General features: G+C 42.3%; 1 protein-coding gene across 5 annotated transcripts in view; it reads right to left on the reverse strand.

Moving 5' to 3' along the window:
* The window catches only part of ALS2 (ALS2, alsin Rho guanine nucleotide exchange factor), a 61,626-nt gene extending 54,932 nt beyond the window's left edge, over window positions 1-6,694 (reverse strand). For 3 of the 5 annotated variants that reach the window (XM_027564440.1, XM_027564448.1, XM_027564458.1), the window contains exon 1: window positions 5,507-5,941. The gene's annotated coding sequence lies outside the window, so the exon portion shown is untranslated. Of the gene's footprint in view, window positions 1-5,506 lie in introns of all 5 variants that reach the window. The other 2 variants (XM_027564434.1, XM_027564427.1) reach the window with 2 other exon arrangements.
* Between the last annotated feature and the right edge of the window lie 3,901 nt (window positions 6,695-10,595).

Consider the following 10,595-nt stretch of genomic DNA (forward strand, 5'->3'; position numbering starts at 1 on the left):
CGGGAGGTCAGAAACCATGACTTATTTATTGGTAAGCTCTTGTACCCATAGGAACCATTAGGTGCAAGCTGGCTACACGTAAGAGTACCCAGTGGAAGACAACCCTTGATCTTAAGTTCCTGTCCACAGACTTTCAAATGATTAGAAGGTTTCTATGCTTATATATAATTAAAAGTCAGTTTTAGACACAAAAGGGAATCTTCTCATAATAAAAACTCTCATCCATAATTTGCTAATGATCTTCCTAACAAGGAAGATGCTTTTCTTTCATGCCACTTCACAGATGTCAGATAACGCAGGAGAGAACAGTCCCTTTCTCCTTAGCACATGGAGACTTTTTGGTGTAATCAGGGACATTAAGGCTTCATAGTCTCTCTCTTTTTACTTATTTTTATTTTTTTATGGCCCGATAATCTCACCCTGGGGGCTTCCCTGGGGGCTCAGTAGTAAAAAATCCACCTGCCCAATGCAGGAGACACAGGTTTGATCCCTGGGTCGGTAAGATCCTCTAGAGATGGAAGTAGCAACCCATTCCAGTATCCTTGCCTGGGAAAACCCATGGACAGAGAAGTCTGGCAGGCTGCAGTCCATGGGGTTGTAAAAAAGTCCAACACTACTTAGTTACAAAATAACAACAACAACAAATCTTACCCTGAAACCTATTAAAACTGTATTCTTCTGACTGTTGAGAATCTTCTAAAATGAATATTGTTCATGGGAGGGGGGAAACATGGTAAAATAAACATCCCACAATACCCACTTAGCTCTTTTTTACACTCACTGCATACCTCTTTGAAATGCATTTGTTGGAAATACTAAAATTCCAAAGAAACATTCTGATAAATATTATAATTCTGCAAATGAATTTCAAATTCCCAGGTACTGCAACCATTTATGCCTATTATTACTTGACAGTGTATAACTTATGATATAAATTATGTATATATATAATTTATTTATATAATTTATTTATATATATATTTATATATATAATTATTCCTTTAATAGTTTGCTACTATTCTTTCATTAAAATGGCTGCTTTTTTAAAAAAAGGCATTACAGAAATACAGTTCAAAGTATGTTGTGACTTATTTCTTATTTTACCGATCAATAATACCCAGTGCTTAAGGTCAAAAAGGGACCACAACAGGGAGTACACATGCCAAAATATACTTTTCTGGAGACATATTTCACTTAGAGTATTTTGAAAGTGCTAATACCAGGTACCTTGATTAGGCCTGAAAATATTCTTTTTAAACTTGAGTTATATTAGGGATCAGCCACTAAATTGACTATTCATAACTCAACCATTTAATACATTATCATCATGTTTACTTATTAATACCTGTAGAAAGAGAATTATTTTGCTTGAGCAATAACTAGGACACTTGTATTCACAGTATAAAACTTAGGATTACTACACTGTAATGAAATTTAACCAATGCAAACTTGAAAAAAAGTAAATGTTAATGACTATATGATACCTACAGTTATTTTGTATCTGAGTCACTGTCCAAATTCTCTTCAGGATTTTAGGATACAATGCACTCCCCTACACTCTGAAAGTTCACCATCATGTACTTCTCAAGGGTTTCTAGAACTTGAATTCCCCTGCAGCCTCTTAAGAAGGATCACTCCTCATATCCTAAGGAAAGCATTTCTCCCAGGAGCTCAAGTCAAACAGCAAAATAAACTTGAATAAATAATTGGTCTGGCTCCTTTCTTTAAAAAGCTTCACACAGTGGCTATGCAGTGGCACATTCTTTTCCTGCTGCAGGGAGAGAAGCTCCAAAGTAAAATAAACAGAGCATATCGAAGAGAGCCCAATTATAAGCAAAAATTATAAGGTTCTAGTTTCACAAACTATCTTAACCATACACAAGTCTTTAAAAACACAAATCCATGCACCTATCATTCCATTTTATATTTTAACACATTTTCATATCTGCTTCAGCTCTCTTTAAAACAGAAGAAAAAGTTATACAGAGACCTGAAGGAGTTCTGTCCAAACCTTCCTTCTCCAGGGTTACCCACTATTTCTAAAGTTAGTATGTATTTCAATGTATATTCTTGTATGTTTATGTAATTTCAGTAGATATACACATAACAATAAACAGTATATGTTATATTGTTTTAAAACTCTACACAGTTGCATAATACTGTGTGTATCTAACCTTTGGCAATTTGTTTTATTTTTACTCTATTATATATTTGAGGTGTATCCATGTTGATAAGCAAAGATCTAGTTCACTCATTTTTACCAGGGGATAGTATTTCATTGCATGAATGCTGCTGCTAAGTCGCTTAAGTTGTGTCCAACTCTGTACGACCCCATAGACAGCAGCCCACCAGGCTCCCCCGTCCCTGGGATTCTCCAGGCAAGAACAATGAAGTGGGTTGCCATTTCCTTCTCCAATGCATGAAAGTGAAAAGTGAAAGTGAAGTCCCTCAGTGGTGTCCAACCCTCAGCGACCCCATGGACTGCAGCCTTCCAGGCTCCTCCGTCCATGGGATTTTCCAGGCAAGAGTACTGAAGTGGGGTGCCATTGCCTTCTCCGTCATTGAATGAATAAACCATAGTTTATTCATTTCCCTACAAAAGTAGAGCTGGATTGTTCTACTGATTGCTATTTTTTAAGAACTGCTATCATCATCTTTGTTAGATGTTTGCTTACGAAACTGCCCTAAGTTTAGTTAAGAATTCAGCTCAAAAAGAAAAAAAAAATTCAGGTTGTGGAAGAAAATAATCCTAGAATGAAAAACCTACCCATATCACACTGACCCAGTCTTTTTTCCGTAGGAGTTAAGAAAGCTACATTTTCTTCAAAACAAAAAACTCTACAATAAAAGAGTAAGTCTGCAAGAGCCCCCCAAAGTACTCATTACCTTGCTGATTTGAATATCTGTGCTCTATCCACATGGAGAAGGCAATGGCAACCCACTCCAGTACTCTTGCCTGGAGAATCCCACGGATGGAGGAACCTGGTGGGCTACAGTCCATGGGTGCGAGAAGAGTCGGACACGACTGAGCAACTTCACTTTCACTTTTCACTTTCATGCATTGGAGAAGGAAATGGCAACCCACTCCAGTATTCTTGCCTGGAGAATCTCAGGGACGGGGGTGCCTGATGGGCTGCCGTCTATGGGGTGGTACAGAGTCAGACATGACTGCAGTGACTTAGCAGCGGCAGCAGCAACAGCTCTATCCACATGGATCAATTAATTCACCTATTTAACCAATTGCTCATCTGTTCTATCAATTGTGTGATATAGGCAAATATCAGGACAAAATGTGACGATAGCACTGTTACATCTATAGAGGAATGGGAGGTGGAGACAGGAAAATAAATGGAGTGCTAAAAAGAATCAAGTCCAAGTTGGCTGATTTAATTTGTGGTTCCCATGCATGTTCTTAAGGACTGATATCCTGTTAAACCTACTGCTTTTATATTGATGACTGAATTACCTGGTCATCAATGAAGAGTTAAAAGAAAAAATTGCTAAAAAATTAAACTAAGTCTACCAGAATTATGTATATCCCTAATACAATCAGAATATGTGGTAGGTTTAATTTCACAAAGTAATTAAAATCCTCACAGCATTCCCCTGAGTGTCTGAGAAAAGGGCTCAACCTCACACTTTATTAAAGCAAGGCTTTTTTTACACCAGCCCAAAAATCACCACTCGTTACTTCCTTCACAGTTTTTCAACCCACTCCTTACCTAGTCTCATATTAATAAAGAATTACAAAAGGTTTTTACAAGTCAGTCATATTCTTTGGAAATACTTTTAAAATGGACCCAACACTACTACACTAAACCCATGTTTTTCATGAACAGGTAGAGGATAGTACTCTTTCCATCTAATTATATGAAAAAAATCAGCTTTCAGTGAGGTTCATATCATACCTTTTGCTTCTTTAACAGTCAAAATGTCCAAAGTAAGTCAATGATGACCTAAATTCTGTCAGGCTGAAATCTGGAGAGAAGGGATTCCAGTTCACATTATACGAATCAATTTTAAAAATAAGGGGCTTACATAATGTTACTCAAATTCTCCCCCTCAAATTACTTGCTTGGTACTTTATTTTCTGCATCATTATCTTTCCAAATTTTAATATTGTGAAACAGCTTTTAACATTTCTCCTTATAACTATGAATCTTACATCTGCCAATACTAGTCACAGTTTGCAAACTAAGTAATTAATTTAAACTAGGTATGGATTCCATCAGCATTTTCCCCGTTAAAAGACTCTAATGGAACACCAAAGTTACTACAGACCAACTTGAAATCATATTTTCTCTAAATATACCCCTGCATCATAAAACTATCTGGAAACTAACCCTTGATATTAAAAACTATAGCTCTTTTCTAAAAAAAAAAAATCAGTTCTCTTTCACATCATTTAGAAAACAGTAAGTCAGTGGGTCATGGTGTAGTGGAAAAGAAAATGACATAAAATGGCTAATATGTATTGAATATTTACATACAGTGCCAAGTTCAATAAAAAAGAAAAAAAAATACAATACATGAACCACTACATGTAAAGATACTGTTATGAAGAAAGTACTTTTATCCCCAGTTTAAAGACAAGGAAATTCAGACAGAGGAGTAACTTGCCCAAACTCAAAGATGTAGGTTGATGGGGCTCCAGGTACGCCCAGGTCTAAAGCCTAGGATCTTCACCATTATGCTTGTACTATTAAGATTAAAATACTGTAATCTACTGCAAAAACAAATTTTTCACTCTTTTAAATTCTTAATCACTAACTCAGAGGTCAAGTGGCCACTCCAAACCATCCCTATCTATGATAAACTGAAAAGATACTGGACCAACAGGTTTGCTGAATTTCTGTACTTGTTCAAAATAAACACACATCACACAATTTTATTTTTCTAAGCATTTTAAAGAACATTTACAGCCACCAACAAATCCAGAAGGCAACAGACTAAGGATGAGCGTTTGTTGCTGCTGCTATTGTTCAGTCGCCCAGTCGTGTCCAACTCTTTGCGACCCCATGGACTGCAGCACGCCATGCCTCCCTGAACCTCACCATCTCCCGAAATTTGCCCAAGTTCATGTCCATTGCATCGGTGATGCCATGGACAAATGGTGAGCGTGTGTATTCAACAGTTATTCCTTTTCCATTCTAAACCCAAAAGAAAATACTGTACTTGGATAAGCCACTTCAGCCAGTGTGTTTTTCCTATTCCCTCATCAACAAAGCCCTAAGCAATACACCACCACTTTAGCCAAACACACAAGGAGGACCAACACCAGCGTCAGTACCATTTCCTCACGAAAACCCCTGTTATTTTCCTCTTCACTTGTCAAAAGAACTTGCCACCCTCTGCTGGATCACTTGACACGCAAAAGGACTAACCTAAACTCCTAATTCTTAATATCATTTTCTTTTTCCACGACCGCCTTTTCAAGTCAGCGAAACCCTTGGTCCACTGTCCACCGCGAGCTGCATCCAGGGGCAACCCCTCCCGGGACACTCACCAAGGTTCGCGGCCAGGGACCCGAGTTTATCTGGTCGGCGCCAAGAGTGGGCATTCAATAAATCCTCCGGAATGAATGGCTGGAAGGCAGCGTGGGTGGAGGCGGGAAGGGGGGACGCGAAGAATTTCAGGAGGCTGAGGTCTCCGCAGTGGCGCCCCGTGTGAGGAGGGAGGAACCGGGGCGACTGGGAGAACCTGGGGCCGTTGGGTGCTCCTCCACAGGCAGGCGCAGCGGGGCGGACGCTGGCTTGGGAAGATGGGGGCGCCGTCTCCGCGGATCCCCGCAGAGCGCTCCTGGGCCTCTGCCTGCGCCTCCGCCTTTCTCTCGGACCCCGGCCGCCCTCAGGCTGGAGGCCCCGGCCGGTCAGCCTTCCGAAGCCACGGGCCAACCCGGGACCCGCGCTCGCTCACCTGACGCTCCACCAGCGGCACCGCCGTCTGCATCCGGCGAGAGCCCCGCAGCTCGGCGGGCCGTGAGATCAGCTGATTCATGGGGGGCGGGGCTTCTCAGCTCGGGCTGGGCGGCTTGCGAGTCTGAAGGCGGGAGGAGATCACCCCCGAAGAGGTGGGGTCAGATGCCAACGGCGTCTGGTAGGGATCAAAATTACTCAAGGGGCGGTGGGCACAGCGGGCAACGTCCCGGGGGTACTTGCCTCTCCCTTAAGACCAGGCAGAACCACCCCTCCTGAGATGCACTTGGACAGTGACGTAACGTGGCGTCGCCGCAGCCTAACTACCCGAGCGCTTCCATGGTAACGGACAACTAGGAGGGTGGTCGGGAGCCACAGTCATTTTGTTGCTACCTCAAACTGCCGAAGTCCGAAGGGTAAGCGCTACACTTGAAGGCGAAGAGGCTAAAATGTGAAATGTATTCAGACTGCTTTGATGGACTGTACCTACCCCAACGGTAGCCGCTTGCTCCCGCGAGAATGACGTCATCGCCATGCGGCGCGGGTTGGCGCTAGTGTTCATACTGTGTTTATACTGTTATTTAGACTCCAAAGGATGGAGTCTGGTCGGAGGGAATTAGTTGGTCTCTCCTATGATTCCCACTGGGCTCTCGAGTGTACAGTCTTAGTAAAGCCAGTTTGTTTGCCCAGCACACATTTTCACGACCTTTTGCTTCTTGCAGTCACTACCCCACCCCGTCTCAACTCGAGCCCCATAAGTCCCCTCGTGAAGATTTTCCGGAGACGCCACTCTTGGCAGAGAGTGGATGCAAACTTTACGGCTAGGCAGTGTGCCATCGCTGGACCTGCAAATCTGTATTCAGACCATCAGTGAGAGATGTGCAGTCAGGGTCTCACCGTCCTGTGCATAAATGGTCTATTGTGTTCACCAACATCTTCAACTCAGTGACCTCCTTGATCCTCCATCACCTGCAAAACTGTTAGCCTGTAACAATTCAAGCTTATACACTCTTGCGGCAGTTCTGGAAAAAACATAACCCCGAGGATTCGTACCACTGCAAACCAAGGGTGTCCAACTTCAGTCAGGACTACCATGTGGCAGGGCAACCTTGGTGAGCCCCAAACTGTCCTTAATATATTGCTACTCAGAATTTCTCTTATCTCTGTCCCCTGCTATTCCCAATCGTCACACTCCGCTAAGTTCTTACTGAACTCTACCCACCCACCCTTTCTGATGCAAATTTTAAAAAATAAAAAAAGTTTGCTTCCTACATTTCTGAGGAAAATGAGACCAGTAAGTCAGGAAGCAACAGTTAGAACTGGACATGGAATGACAGACTGGTTCCAAATAGGAAAAGGAGTAGGTCAAGGCTGTATATTGTCACCCTGCCTATTTAACTTATATGCAGTGTTCATCCGGAGAAGGCAATGGCACCCCACTCCAGTACTCTTGCCTGGAAAATCCCATGGATGGAGGAACCTGGAAGGTTGCAGTCCATGGGGTTGCTGGGGGTTGGATATGACTGAGCGACTTCACTTTCACTTTTCACTATGAAAAGGAGAAGGAAATGGCAACCCACTCCAGTGTTCTTGCCTTGAGAATCCCAGGGACGGGGGAGCCTGGTGGGCTGCCATCTATGGGGTTGCACAGAGTTGGACACAACTGAGTTGACTTAGCAGCAGCGAAGTTCATCATGAGAAACGCTGGGCTGGAAGAAGCACAAGCTGGAATCAAGATTGCCAGGAGAAATATCAATAACCTCAGATACACAGATGACACCACCCTTATGGCAGAAAGTGAAGAGGAACTAAAAAGCCTCTTGATGAAAATGAAAGAGGAGAGTGAAAAAGTTGGCTTAAAGCTCAACATTCAGAAAACGAAGATCATGGCATCTAGTCCCATCATTTCATGGCAAATAGATGGGGAAACAGTAGAAAGAGTGTCAGACTTTATTTTTGGGGGCTCCAAAATCAGTGCAGATGGTGATTGCAGCCATGAAATGAAAAGACACTTACTCCTTGGAAGGAAAGTTATGTCCAACCTAGACAGCATATTCAAAAGCAAAGATATTACTTTGCCAACAAAGGTCCGTCTAGTCAAGGCTACGGTTTTTCCGGTAGTCATGTATGGATGTGAGAGTTGGACTGTAAAGAAAGCTGAGCACCAAAGAATTGATGTTTTTGAAGACTCTTAAGAGTCCCTTGGACTGCAAGGAGATCCAACCAGTCCATTCTAAAAGAGATCAGTCCTGGGTGTTCATTGAAAGGACTGATGCTGAGGCTGAAACTCCAATACTTTGGCCACCTCATGCGAAGAGTTGACTCATTGGAAAAGACTCTGATGCTGGGAGGGATTGGGGGCAGGAGGAGAAGGGGATGACAGAGGATGAGATGGCTGGATGGCATCACTGACTCAATGGACATGAGTTTGGGTAAACTCCAGGAGTTGGTGATGGACAGGGAGGCCTGGCATGCTGCGATTCATGGGGTCACAAAGAGTCAGACACGACTGAGCGACTGAACTGAACTGAAGGATGAATTTCCTTAGCTCCCAACTGCTACCTTTACAAAGACTACCTGCAGCCCCAGCCTTCCTTTCCTTCTCTCTCTTTCTCCTTAGAAGTGTTCTGTCCTCTCAAGGTTAATCCCTTCCAATCCCCTTAGAGGCTTGCTCCATTACTTATCGCTTCCCTTTTGTGTATTTTCAATCTCCTTGTCCCTTGTTACCTTTATTCTTAAGGATATAAGCCTGCTCCTGCATATTCATCTTTTATTTCTTTTTCCTTTGTCCTCTCCTTGTTTACTTTCTGACCCCTCAATCTTCATCCCAATCTGCAGTCTCTACTTTTTCAGGAGGTAATGAAATCAGTAATTGCCTTCTAATTTTGAAAGCTAAAGATACATCCTAAGAATGGAACCATTCTATGCAACCATTTGAAAGAAAGAAAATGTTCTATATGTACTGATGTGGAATGATCTGGAAGTTAGGTTAAGAGAAAAAATGCTAGAGGCTGAATCATGTGAATTGTATTCTACTAATTACATACATTAGAAGAGAGAGAAGATAAATATCCTTGTCTTTGTGTATTCATATTTTAACTCTGAAAGGATGCATTAAGATGACTGACACTGGGGAGGAGAATTGGGAACAAAGGTAGGGAAAAAATTCACTTTTCACTCTATGCCATTTCGCATTGTTTGAACTTGTAACTTTACAAATGTAGATTAAATATGCTTTTTCAAACTTATTTTTAAAGCTTTTAAATCTGGGGGGGAAAGGAGTATAATTTTCATTCTTATCTTCCTTTCCCTCTTTTCTTAACTTCTGGGACACATTCCTTCTGGGCTACTGGTCCTACTCCTTAGACCTTTCCTTTACCTTTTCAGACTCTTTCATTTGTCCCTTAAATACATGGGCTAAATAAATATTTGTTGTACATGTATTATGTGCCAGGCACTGCTCTAGGCACTAAAGAGACAATGAACAAAACAGACGAGCCCCTCCTCTCATGGAACTTGCACTCTGTGGTGGGGAAGACAGTTGCCAGCAGTAGCAGCCATCAGTTCCTCCCTTTGTGTATACAAATGCCACTCTTGACATCAAGAGATGGAGTCTGTTTCCTCTTCCCCTGAATATGGGCTAGGCTTATGTTTTTTTCCCCAACTAATGTGACAGAAATGAAGATCTGATACTTCTGAATGAAGGCCTTCTAACGAGCTGTATGTTTATTTAGTCCATGTATTTAAAGGACAAGTGAAAGAGTCTGAAAAGGTTAAGGAAAGGTCTAAGAAGTAGGAGGAAAGCCCAGAAGGAATGTATCCCAGAAGTTAAGAAAAGAGGGAAAGGAAGATGAGAGTGAAAATTATCCTCCTATAAATAAGTTTGAAAAAGCATATTTAATCTACATTTGTAAAGTTACAAGTTCAAACAGTGCGATATGGCATAAAGAGAAAATTGAATATTTTCCCTGCCTTTGTTCCCAATTCTTCTCCCCAGTGTCAGTCAGTTTAATGCGGCTGAGTGAGTGACATCAGCCAACGTGAAGGGGAGCATACACAACAGCCCAGTTAAGCCCTGCCTGAGTTTCTGACCCAAGTTTCCAAGAAATAGTAACTAATTGCTTCAAGCTGGTGAGTCTGGAATGGTTGATTACGCCACAATAACTGAAACATATGGGAAGAGTGAGAGATAATAAATAAATACAGCAGTGACTGGGGCTACCCAAGAGGCAAAATAGTGGAGTAGCTAAAAGCACAGGCTGGAGCCAAACATCCTGGGTTCAAATCTCAGCTCTTTGGACCTCTGTTTCTTCATCCATAAAACAAGGATAGTGGGACTTCGATGGTGGTCCAGTGGTTAAGAATCTGCCTTGCAATGCAAGGGATACAGGTTCAATCCCTGATCCAGGAAGATCTCATGTGCCCTGGAGCAACTAAACCTGTGGGCCACAACTACTGAGCTTCTGCTCTAGAACCCGAGAGCTACTGAGCCCTTGCGACACTACTAGAGAGTCCGTGCATGCGTGCATGGCCAGTCATGTCCAGCTCTTTGTGACCCCATGGACTGTGGCTCCTCTGTTCATGGGATTATCCTAGCAAGAAAACTGGAGTGGGTTGCCATTTCCACCTTCAGGGGTTCTTTTTGACCCAGGATTTGAACCTGCATCTCCTGTGTCTCTT

The sequence above is a fragment of the Bos indicus x Bos taurus genome, chromosome 2, assembly GCF_003369695.1.
Source record: "Bos indicus x Bos taurus breed Angus x Brahman F1 hybrid chromosome 2, Bos_hybrid_MaternalHap_v2.0, whole genome shotgun sequence".
Lineage (NCBI taxonomy): Eukaryota > Metazoa > Chordata > Mammalia > Artiodactyla > Bovidae > Bos > Bos indicus x Bos taurus.